Here is a 10,978-nt window from a genome sequence, read left to right as displayed (position 1 = left end):
TAGTGAGAGTTGTGAATCGTTGTAGCTGTGCCTCCAGGGTTTCTCCAGGAATGTAGTTAAACATATTGAAGTTCTGTCGCAACATATCCTGGCGGCTTTCCTTCATGTCTTCATTTCCTTCATACGCCTCAATCAAGGCTTCCCACAAAGCTTTAGCTGAAGTATACTCTCTGAAACTTTGAGCTATATCATGAGATAAGGCCATGGTTAGAGTGGCCAAAGCCCTTTCCTGTTCTTCGACTTTCTCAAATTCATCATCTGTATAGTTCTCGACTGCTTTGTCAATCACTTGTCCTCCAACCGTCATAGTAATTCGAACAGGACCCTTGATGATACTTCTCCAAACTTTGAAGTCTTTCATTTTAATGTACTTCTCAATCCGGTATTTCCATTCAGGAAAACCATCTGCAGACAGCAATCTTGGAATACGTGTGGTTGTGCCCATAACAGTATCCACTTCATGGAGATGTGTTTGACTTTGAGAATCCATTGATGATTCAATTTTAAATCAGAAATTAAAACTGAAATAATGTCAAAAATGAGTTTCCGGTCAAGGTGTTTACGGCCGTAAACTCCGTAAGTTTACGGTCGGATGTTTACGGTTAGAGTGTTTACCATCTGAGCGTTTACGGTCTTGTGTTTACGGTTATTGAAGCTTAGTTTACGGTTATTGAAGATGCCTTGTTTACGGTCCAAGAACACAGTTTACGGTTTATGAATGTTCTTGAGTTTACGGCTGTAAACTGGGTTTACGGTCGTAAGCCCTTGGCAGTAAACTCCCAGAAGTTCTTCGAAAATGCGATTTTGGAGTAGATTCAATCCCTTTAGCAACGAAAACACCAAACCCAATCTCGAACAGTGAAGAGTATACGTTTAAACAGCCGAAAACTCGATTGAATGATGCTTTGACACCGGTTTTGCTCTGATACCAATTGTAAGGTCCTAAAACGGATCTATACCAATGATCAACCAATCAAACAATCACAAGTAATCAGAATATGAGTAGAAGAAGAAGAGAAATCAAGCTTGCACACGTTTATTGCTAAAAAACGTCTGGTACAACTCGATATTACTTAACCGTGAACTCTGTGGCATCAACAACCAATAATGACCTAGACAACCTCTATATATAGTGGACTTGGGCCTAAAACTGGGTTTACGGCCGTAAACAGGTTTACAGCTGTAAACTCATCACAGGGCCGTAAACTGCTAAACAACTCACTAAAACATAATAAAGACTGAAAAGGAACTATTACAATGAAAGCCTAGACCAAACCACTAACTGGACCCTTTATTTTCCCCTTTCCCTGTCCAATAGCCAAGACAGGGGCACTTCCAGGAGTGGAGACTATACTTTTACCCTTCATCCCTGCTTCAGCTGTCTGCAACAAGTTGTGCAATTGGGCCAGTGTCTGGTCAGTGTTGTTCAAATGGTAAGTTAGGATAAACTGACCATAACAATCGGGTAATGAGTTCAAAACCATGTCAATGGCCAATTCCTCATCAAATTGAATGTTGAGCTTGATCAAACGCTCTATGTAGCGTTGCATTCTTTGCACATGACTAACAACCGACTCCCCTTCCTTCATCTTGCAAGCCATGGGTGACTTGACTAACTCAAACTTTTCTTGACGAGCTCGCTTATGGTATTTCTCCATAAGGTCCTTGTTCATCTCAAAGGGCCAGTAGTCCTCATAGTACCTCTGCAGTTCTGGGGACATGGTTGCGACCATGATGCATGCCACTTTGGTGGCATCGTCATAGTGCTTCTTGTAGGCAGCATATTCTTCAGGAGTAGCTTTAGATTCACCAATTTCTTTGAGCTCCTTTTCAAGGACATATTCTTTGTCCTCAAAATGAATCGTCATCTTGATGTTACGCTTCCAATCGTTATAGTTAGAGCCATCCATAACGACTTTGGAGCAAATGTTGAGCAAAGAGAAGTTGTGGTTGGAGGATGATGAAGCAGAATTGTTTCCAGGAGTAGACATCTGAAAAGAAAGATAGTTTTAGTTAGATTTCAAGATACCTCAATATAATAACCCAAAGATATAATATCAAGGTTAGGATCCAACTATGAAGATTCACAACTTAGAAATGGGATGCCGAGATCCAAGTGTAAATTTCATAAAGGTAGGTGAATGACGATTCACCAATTCCACCATTAGACGAAATAAACGAAGTGAAATTCCTAAATCCTTTTGAGATACATTGAAACTATGCAATGGCATGTTTTAATCTCGAATTATGCTCTTCTATTTGTGACTGGGATATCGAGGATCACAAACAAGATGTGAATAACCATGCAAATGTGCTTGGTAACCTCATTGTCTTTATCATTAACTATTGATGTGTCGGTAAACCACACACGCTCCACCAAAATGATAATTATGAGATACCCATTACTACTCTTTATTAGTGCCTATTAGTGTGCTGGTAATCCACACACGCTCGACTAACGACCAATAAAGCATAATGTGCAATTTCATGGATTAGCATACTTTTCACATTTTTCCTAAAGTAACTAGAGTTGGGATTTTTGTAAAATAATGTTCTAGAACTTTCTTTAATAACATTATACTTTTAATGAGATGTAGTTCTCCTATCAAATCCGTTCTGCTAACGACCCTCCACTAATCAAGGAAGCGGTGGGTGAGAGTGGACACCCATTCAACTACCATTTTATAGGTAGTTTCCTTATACCCCCCTTATAGACTAGCTTCGTGAATGAGGCATACTAGCGATTTGACTGACCATATTCTTATACATATATAATATTTAACTTTTAATTATAATACATATATAAGGTGTGTTTTAAACTTTTTAAAACTATAAGGTTTATATAAATTTCGAAAAATTAAACTATTAATTTAAATTTAAAATAAACCAAATAACTAGATTTAATAATTATCTATTAATTAACTTTTAATTAATTTATTACATCTTCTAAGGATTATCTAATCAAATTAAACAATTAATTTAATCCTAATCCTTATCCCTCTAGATTTCGAAAATTAGGGTAAAGGATAATTTTCTTAGTTTTCTTAATTATCCAATTAGGCAATAATTATCCAATAAGGCAATAATTAACCAAAATAAGATAAAACCCTAAAATAAGAAGCAAATTTCGAAATTCAAGGGAGGAGGCTAGGGTTTTCCAAAACCTTAACCCTAATTTCGATTAGGGTTCATGGAGGCTAGGGTTTTTCGAAAAACCCTTTGAACCAAAAAACCCTAAAAACGAAACCATGGCCTTTTAGGGTTTAATAGCTATAAACCCTAATTTGCAATTCAACTATTATAGCTATTCAATTTAAAACAAAACCAATGGCTCTGATACCACTGATGGGTTTTGGGTAAAACAAATAAACTAGAAAACAATTCTTAAGTTCACATGCAACCTACTTTGGATCTATGTTTTAACTATTGAACATATAACTTTGAATTGCAAAACAAGAACCCTAAGGAAAGAGGCTATTTTCGAAATTAACCAACTAGGGTTTTAGAGTTACATACCTTTCAATTGTTATAGCAAACAATTGGTAATCCTTTGATCTTGATCTTCTTGGAAGCCTAGCACCACAATTGTAATGCCTCTAATGGAATCACGCCCAAGAGCTAGCAAGAAGGAAACTTGTGAGGAGAGAGGCTAGGGTATGCAAAAATCGGCCTAGGGTTTCTTCAAGAGAAGGAGTGCCAATTTTGGGAGCCAGGAGGCTCCTTATATAGCTGAGGGATCTAGGGTTTAGGGAAAACCCTAATGTTCCTTTGCTTGGGGCCTAAGCTTATCCAAAGGCCTTATCCAAGCCCCTTGGATGAAATCATTAGGGTTTCCCCTATAGATTTCGTCCACCCCCTTCCAAGGAGGTTCTGGAACCTTCCACTCAACTATTAGATAATTGCAAACTAGTCCTTGCACTTTATAATTAACACAATTAACCCCAAAATTAATTCTAATTAATTTCTGGCTAACTATTAATTAAATATTATGATTTCTAATTAATATATTAACCTTTTAACATATTAATAAATCATTTATATTAATTTATTAATCTTATAATAAATCAATATCTCTCATTTCATAATTTCCTTGTCCAGTTGCTAGGCTTGAGGGCAACCCAAAAGGACTGTGTTGCTATCAATTCAAGTATATATCAATTATAGTTATGGGCTTAGACACCTAATCCAACAGAAATTCCCTCTAACGGGGGGATAATGTGACAACTGGAAAATTCTAGACCAAACTAGGTCTAAATTTCAATCATGTACCAGTGAGTTCATAATGTAATTATCCTAAGGGAGAGATAATTGTAACGCCCATAGATTCGGACTAGTAAATTTAGAGACAACAAGCGTAAAAAAATGACTTTTTGATAGTGGATTATTTATAATAAATAATCTTAACTAAGTTTTAGTATATGTCACAAGGTTTCCATACATATAAAGAACGCTGAAATCCGAGTTATAACGAAGAAGTTACGACCTGTCGAAGTTTCGCGACGGAACCGGCACGACGCTGTGTGACGTAAAAAGTGAATTATAATAAAATGCTTTTTGGCCTTAACAATTTAAATAAAAGTCGTAGTATACGTTAAACCGAGAGCGTGCATAAAAAGAATGTCCAAATCTGACTTCGTATGAGGAAGTTATGATTTTTCTAAGATTCGGCACAGGAGTGTACAGCCTGAAATTCGAATTATAGATCGAGAGATTTTAGCCAACACAACCTAAATGAGAATCGAATGTCACATAAATAGTAGTTCAACGGTAAAAAGACAGATGAAAACGGACATTGTACGAAGAAGTTATGAATTTTTAACAGACTTTTCCTGTCCCGACCAGTTAAAAATATAACATTAAAATAAATTCAAAATTAGCCGACGGAGTCTAAACAAAATTCGTAGAGTACGGTCTCACCTACGCGTGGATATAAAGAACGTCAAAAACGGAGCTTGTATGCTAAAGTTATGAATTTTTGAAGTTCAGGGCACAAACTTCGAACCTTATCCGAAGTCGTACGCCCAGCGTTTGCATGTTCGGTCCGAAGCTGGCCACGTCGCCCTTCCTTCACATGATAGACACGTATTCGTATGGTTGACACGTCCGAAGCTCGAAAACAGAACCGGCACCACGTAGCTCCTACACGCAACGTACGAGGGTTGCCTTGCATACCGAGGTACGCCCAGCGTACCAAAGTACGCCCCGCGTACTGCGAGGCTTCGGCCAACAATAAAAGGGGTGAGAGACTGCCCGAATTGTTTTGCTATTTTACTCCTTCTTTCACACTTTACACCCTCTCAATCCACTTTAAAACCCCCTCGAAGCTTAGGGAACATCCCTAACACTAGAAGAAAGCCCGGAACACCTGAAGCCCCCGAAAAAAGAGTCTTTTCGGTTTGAAACTCGGCCCGTGCAAAGCCCGGTTTTCAACAGAAACTCACAGTTTTGTCAAGGAAAATCATTTCTAGAAGCGAAGTGTTGTCCTAATCACCACTTTATCAAGTGACTTCATACCCCTATGTTTTCACGATGTTTAATTTGTTTTAGGGGAAAGCCCTGCTCCAAGACGGCTGGAGCGCTGGTTCGATTCTAGCGCAATACACGAGTATTTGTGGCGTTGTTCACACTCCACAAGGGAGACTCCTAAGTCCGAGGACTTATGAGTCTTATGTGTCGCAAATAAACGAACAGGGAACCGAGCAAAGTGTGCCCTATCGGCGGATTACACGGGCTCTGAACAATTTCGATCTGGTGTTGGAGAGAGCAGGGGGGATAAACGAGGCTTAGAGTACTGATCAGGAAATCGAGAGAACTAAATCAACCTGCTTCCCTTCTACCAGCTACGGTAGAAAAAGTACCGGAACAATTACGACCGAACAAGAAACTTGAGCCTCGGAGTGTAAAGAGGAGAATACAAGTAAAACACAAGATATCTTGTGTTTAAAAATATAAATTTCTTATTATGTTTTCGTGTCGTTAGTAAGAAATTTAAAAAATACGAAAAATATCGTTATTATTGGATTTACAAATGATTTACAAAACATGTTAAGACGTAACGATTTTCACACTAACACGGAAACAAACATATAAACTATAATAGGTATGGTTTATGGAACAAAAATACTATTTTACAAAGTTCAGGTTACAATACGGAAAAAAAACTTATAAACTATAGCAGGTATGGTTTATGGAACAAAGGATCTATTTTACAAAGTACATGTTAACAGATAAACAAAAAGGGTTTTCAGATAACAGATAAACAAAAAGGGTTTTCAGTTATTACTCGTAAAAACGTTGAAGCAATTTGTGAGACGTCTTCGTGTACTTATCTAAGTACGGGTAACAGTCCTGACTTACAACCAGAGTCTCTTGTAGAGACAGCGAGTAATTTGTGTATAGATCTATTTGGGGCTGACAATCCTACATCCCAACTGTTAGCTACAGTCAGGTCGGCAGGCCTGGGGAGACAAATGTCGTTAACGTTTCCGACGCTTGAAGAATGTCGCGATCAGGCTACCTGTGTTAGTATGGTTATAAGAACTCACAAGGAGAAAACAACAACTTATTTTTGAATTACATATATATATATATATATATATATATATATATATATATATATATATATATTCAAATATTTTTATTTGAATATTAACTTTACACTCGGATTTCAGAGCGAACACAATTTCAGCTAGTTTTACTTATGAATAAAACTAGGTATCTTTAAAATAAGTATGACCACTATACTTATACTTTTTAGTCTCACAGTACTAAGGCTACAATTTTTATTATTGGATTTTCTGGAAGAACACATTAACGTTTTCAATAACAAAGAACATATATTTTCCAACAAAATACTTATGAACTCACCAACTTAAATGTTGACACTTTTTTTCAAACCACTTGTATTCTCAGGAAAGTTAGTAGACAGGTATCCTCTCAGGCATTACGAAGACGGAGCATAGTGGAATTACGTCTTATCTTTTTCTATAGTTTTAATGTTATACAAGAAATGTTTTGAATATAATGTAAATACTATGTTATTAATACAATGGTTGTTGTTGTTTTGATTACTATTATACAATTGTTGTGATATTGTACATGACGTTCTCCGCCCCCGAACGTTTCCGCTCTTCTGGTTTGGAGGTGTGACATCAGATCTATAGTTTGGACTTATGGCTTAAAGCATTAAGTGCTTAATGGAAAAGTGGGTTTAAGAGGGACGTACGTTGGACGTACAAGCCAGTACGCGCAGCATACAAGCCGTTAAGCAAGTACGCGCAATGTACCACTGAGTACGCCCTACGTACTCTGTCTGAGTGGGTTTGCATATTTGGGCTTCGGTTTGGGATGTCTTCTTGGGCCCGATTGTTGGTGGCTGGTTGGGTCATCTGAGAAAGGGTGTTTTGGACTAGAGTAAAGTCGTGGGCTTCAGGGTAAGGCCCTAGTAAGGGTTTGGGCCCAATTTGGAAAGTTGGGCCATTATTGGACTTTTTGGTCTTGAGACTTGGTGAGCCCAATGAGTTGGGTCAGTACTGGGCCTGGTTAGTTGGGCCATCTATGGGGCATAGTGTTGAGGTGCAGCCTCGTATAGTCTTTGATTATAGTGTTGGGTTGTTTTGGCCCAGTTCAGGAGTCAGTGCGCAGCAGCAAAGACGGTGTAGGGTTTCTCGCGTAGCAGTTGAGGTGAGTCTTCTCACTATACTTACCTGAGTGGTAATATTGTGTGACCGGAGGGTCTTATTTGAGTTATCGACCGGAGGGTCTTATATGCTTATGCTGAGTTATGTGATATCATGCATTTGTCTTTGTGATTTATGTTGTATATTATTATGTGCTTTATTGGTTAGGACCGGAGGGTCCAACCCGAGTTGTGAGACAGGAGGGTCCTCACTGAGACACATGGACCAGAAGGTCCTTATCAAGATTTAGCCACGAGAGGCTAATTATTTGTGTGTGGTGTATTGGAGAACTCACTAAGCTTCGTGCTTACCGTGTTGAGTTATATATGTTTCAGGTACATTTCGAGATCGTGGGAAGGCACGGACATAATTGTACACACCAGCTAGAGATTATGTTTTGAGGATTCTGGGATATTATCAACATTTTGTTGTCTAGTGTTTTGAACAACTTATACAAATGTGTTTTGAGAATTGTGAGATTGTGTTTTATGCGGTTTTAAAAATGAAAATTTTATTTGAAATTTTATAGTGTTACACCTTCGACCTAAGTTATATGTAGGCTTCTAAACAATCATAATATTATGTCATGATGTATGTTAAGTGTTACGAACAAGGTTGCTATAAATTCTACTATCAGATATAATACGAAACTTTGTAAGGAACACATATAGTTACAATGTATTCATTCCTATAATCGTTGGAATGTGATATTGGTAGGTACCCTTGGTGAATTTAATAAATATAAGCATGTGTGTACACTTAGATGAATCTATTGATTTTGTTCATTCACAAATTAATAAACTAAAATGTTGAGCATATATTAGAATGATTTGATCTATTACTCATTATCCATGATATCACAACGAAGGGATATAATATGGGAAAATCATTTACAATTAAGTAGTTAATGAATGATGTGTGGGGACAAGTATTCACATATGTTAAGTAGTTAATGAATGATGTGTGGGGACAAGTATTCACATATGTTCAGAGGGAGTTAGATGTTGTTAGACGCTTAGCATTATCTATACAATTAATCAATATTACCCCTTACCTAAGTGTGAGTCCAGTGGAATAATTTGCAAAGAAGAAAGACTTTAATTGTGTTGTTGTTCATATATAAACCTATAAAGTCACACACTTAGTGTGAATAGATGAAATAAATAAATAATAATATTTATAGTGTATAAGCTTATCATTTCTAATATCATTGTATCCATAATAACATAACAAAAGTTGAAATCATGTTGACGGATACTTGGATTTAAGTGTGGCTAATTTGATAAGACTTGGTAAGTGATAAAGATCAATTCAAGGTGGTCAACCTCCCAAGGAAATAACGAGACGAGATATATAACTTTTTACTATGTTTTTCTTCATTCTTAATGCAAATACATAACATTTAAATAGTAGAGGAAATACTAAAAGTAAGGAACTAGTGGTGCCAGGAGTTTATCATGATCCTAAATGAATAACTATGATATGTGATAATATGGATAGTGGGGAGTTAAACTCCATGCAATGGTATTGACGATAATCAACGAAGCATCACAAAAGTGTCACAAAATGTGGTTATTGGGTCTGACCATGGAGGCGGCCTCAAGTATGGCCTGGGATACGCATCAGTAAGACTTCCGAATAAGAGATGCAAGTTGAAATCATAAAAGCTTCAATTAGGGTGTTCATATATTTATGCTAATTTAAAGTTTTTCAACGTTCATCGATGTTCATAAATAAAAATACCAAGAATGTAGCAATTTTCCATATTTATGCTAATTTTAAGTTTTCAAAGTTCTTAGATGTTCATAAAAAAAATCAAGAACGTAGCCACTTACCATTGAAAATAACTACAAATTAATTTCCAAAGTAATATTCTGTGCTCTTTTTGGAGAACGTTTCGGGTGCCTCTGTGGAAGAGGACATTTGCAACACTGTTCATCTTAAATCCTTGGTACTATTTAGAAAAAAGTTGCATGTGGTTGTGCATAAACCGACGGACACTCACAGAACTACTTACAATCAAAGTTTCAAAGAAAATTAAGTTAATTAGTAAATTGATGAAAAATTATACATGTTTTAAGAGAATTTATCTTTTATAACCTAAAAAGTTATAAAGTGTTTTGAAAATATAGAAATCTTTAACTTATTAAAATCTCATTTTTAAAAGGTTGATGAAAAGTTATTTTAAAAGTCTTTTTCATATTGTTAAATATTTTTTTTTTGATTTATTAATTTTTCAAAAATTCAATAAATTAATAAGTTGTTTTTAAATAAAAACTCAAACACCATCTTAATAACATCGTAGTAATTACGATTATGTGTCGTAACTCGTTTAAATATTTTTTTTAAAATTAAGGTAAAAAAATCTCTAATCATATATCGTTTTTTACCCAAGATATATATTTCTAATATATCTTATTTTATAACTACTAATTAGCTTTTAATACATATATATTCTATTTTTTTATTTACAATAATATTATAAATTATTTTATCATAAATTTATAATAAAATAAATGTTCGTATATAATAAATTTGAATTAATTATTAAATTATTGAAAAAAAATACTATTATATTTATAACACATTTTTACATAAATATTGTCCATGCATTTTATAGAAATATTACATATACATTTAAAAAACTAATACATATATATATATATATATATGCGCTAGAAATTTTTTATCAAAAATGTTCAACTAACTTATTTGGTAGACTAAAGTGAACTTTATCTTTAATACATTTATGCCAAACAAGTAATTGTTGGATTGAGTGTCTTCATTCATCTTCGTTTCGACCTCTATTAGTGATACTTTCTTTATCAATAAATTAAAAAAAAATACACAAATAATAAATTTTAAAAAAGAAATTAATAAGGGCACGATAGTATTTTTAAGTCAAGGACCAAACGCACAACAAAATACATACAACAAAGACTGCCCGAGTTAAAAAAAATAAAGTTAGTGACCAAACATTCAAAATACCACAAACCATATAGACAATTCATATAATTTACCTATATTCTTATTACTAATCTTATTTTACAAATTATAATGTAGGGTATTTGAATTATCATTTTTTCTTGCTATCTAACTTATTAATTTTCAGAAAGAATGGCTAAAATGGAGTTTATAATTTTGATTGAATTTGATTTTTTATATTTAATAGGTACTTGTAAATCGAACAATGATTATTCGACTACACATGGTTCGGTTTAGTTCTTTTGCCAATTTGGTTCAGTTTCGGTTAGTGCATATGAGTTATCCGTCCCATGGTCATACTTCATAATTTTATT

Source organism: Lactuca virosa, chromosome 5, assembly GCF_052849685.1.
Source record: "Lactuca virosa cultivar CGN04683 chromosome 5, Lactuca_virosa_CGN04683_v6, whole genome shotgun sequence".
Lineage (NCBI taxonomy): Eukaryota > Viridiplantae > Streptophyta > Magnoliopsida > Asterales > Asteraceae > Lactuca > Lactuca virosa.
The sequence above is the reverse complement of the archived record's forward strand: the minus strand, read 5'-3'. Positions refer to the sequence as shown.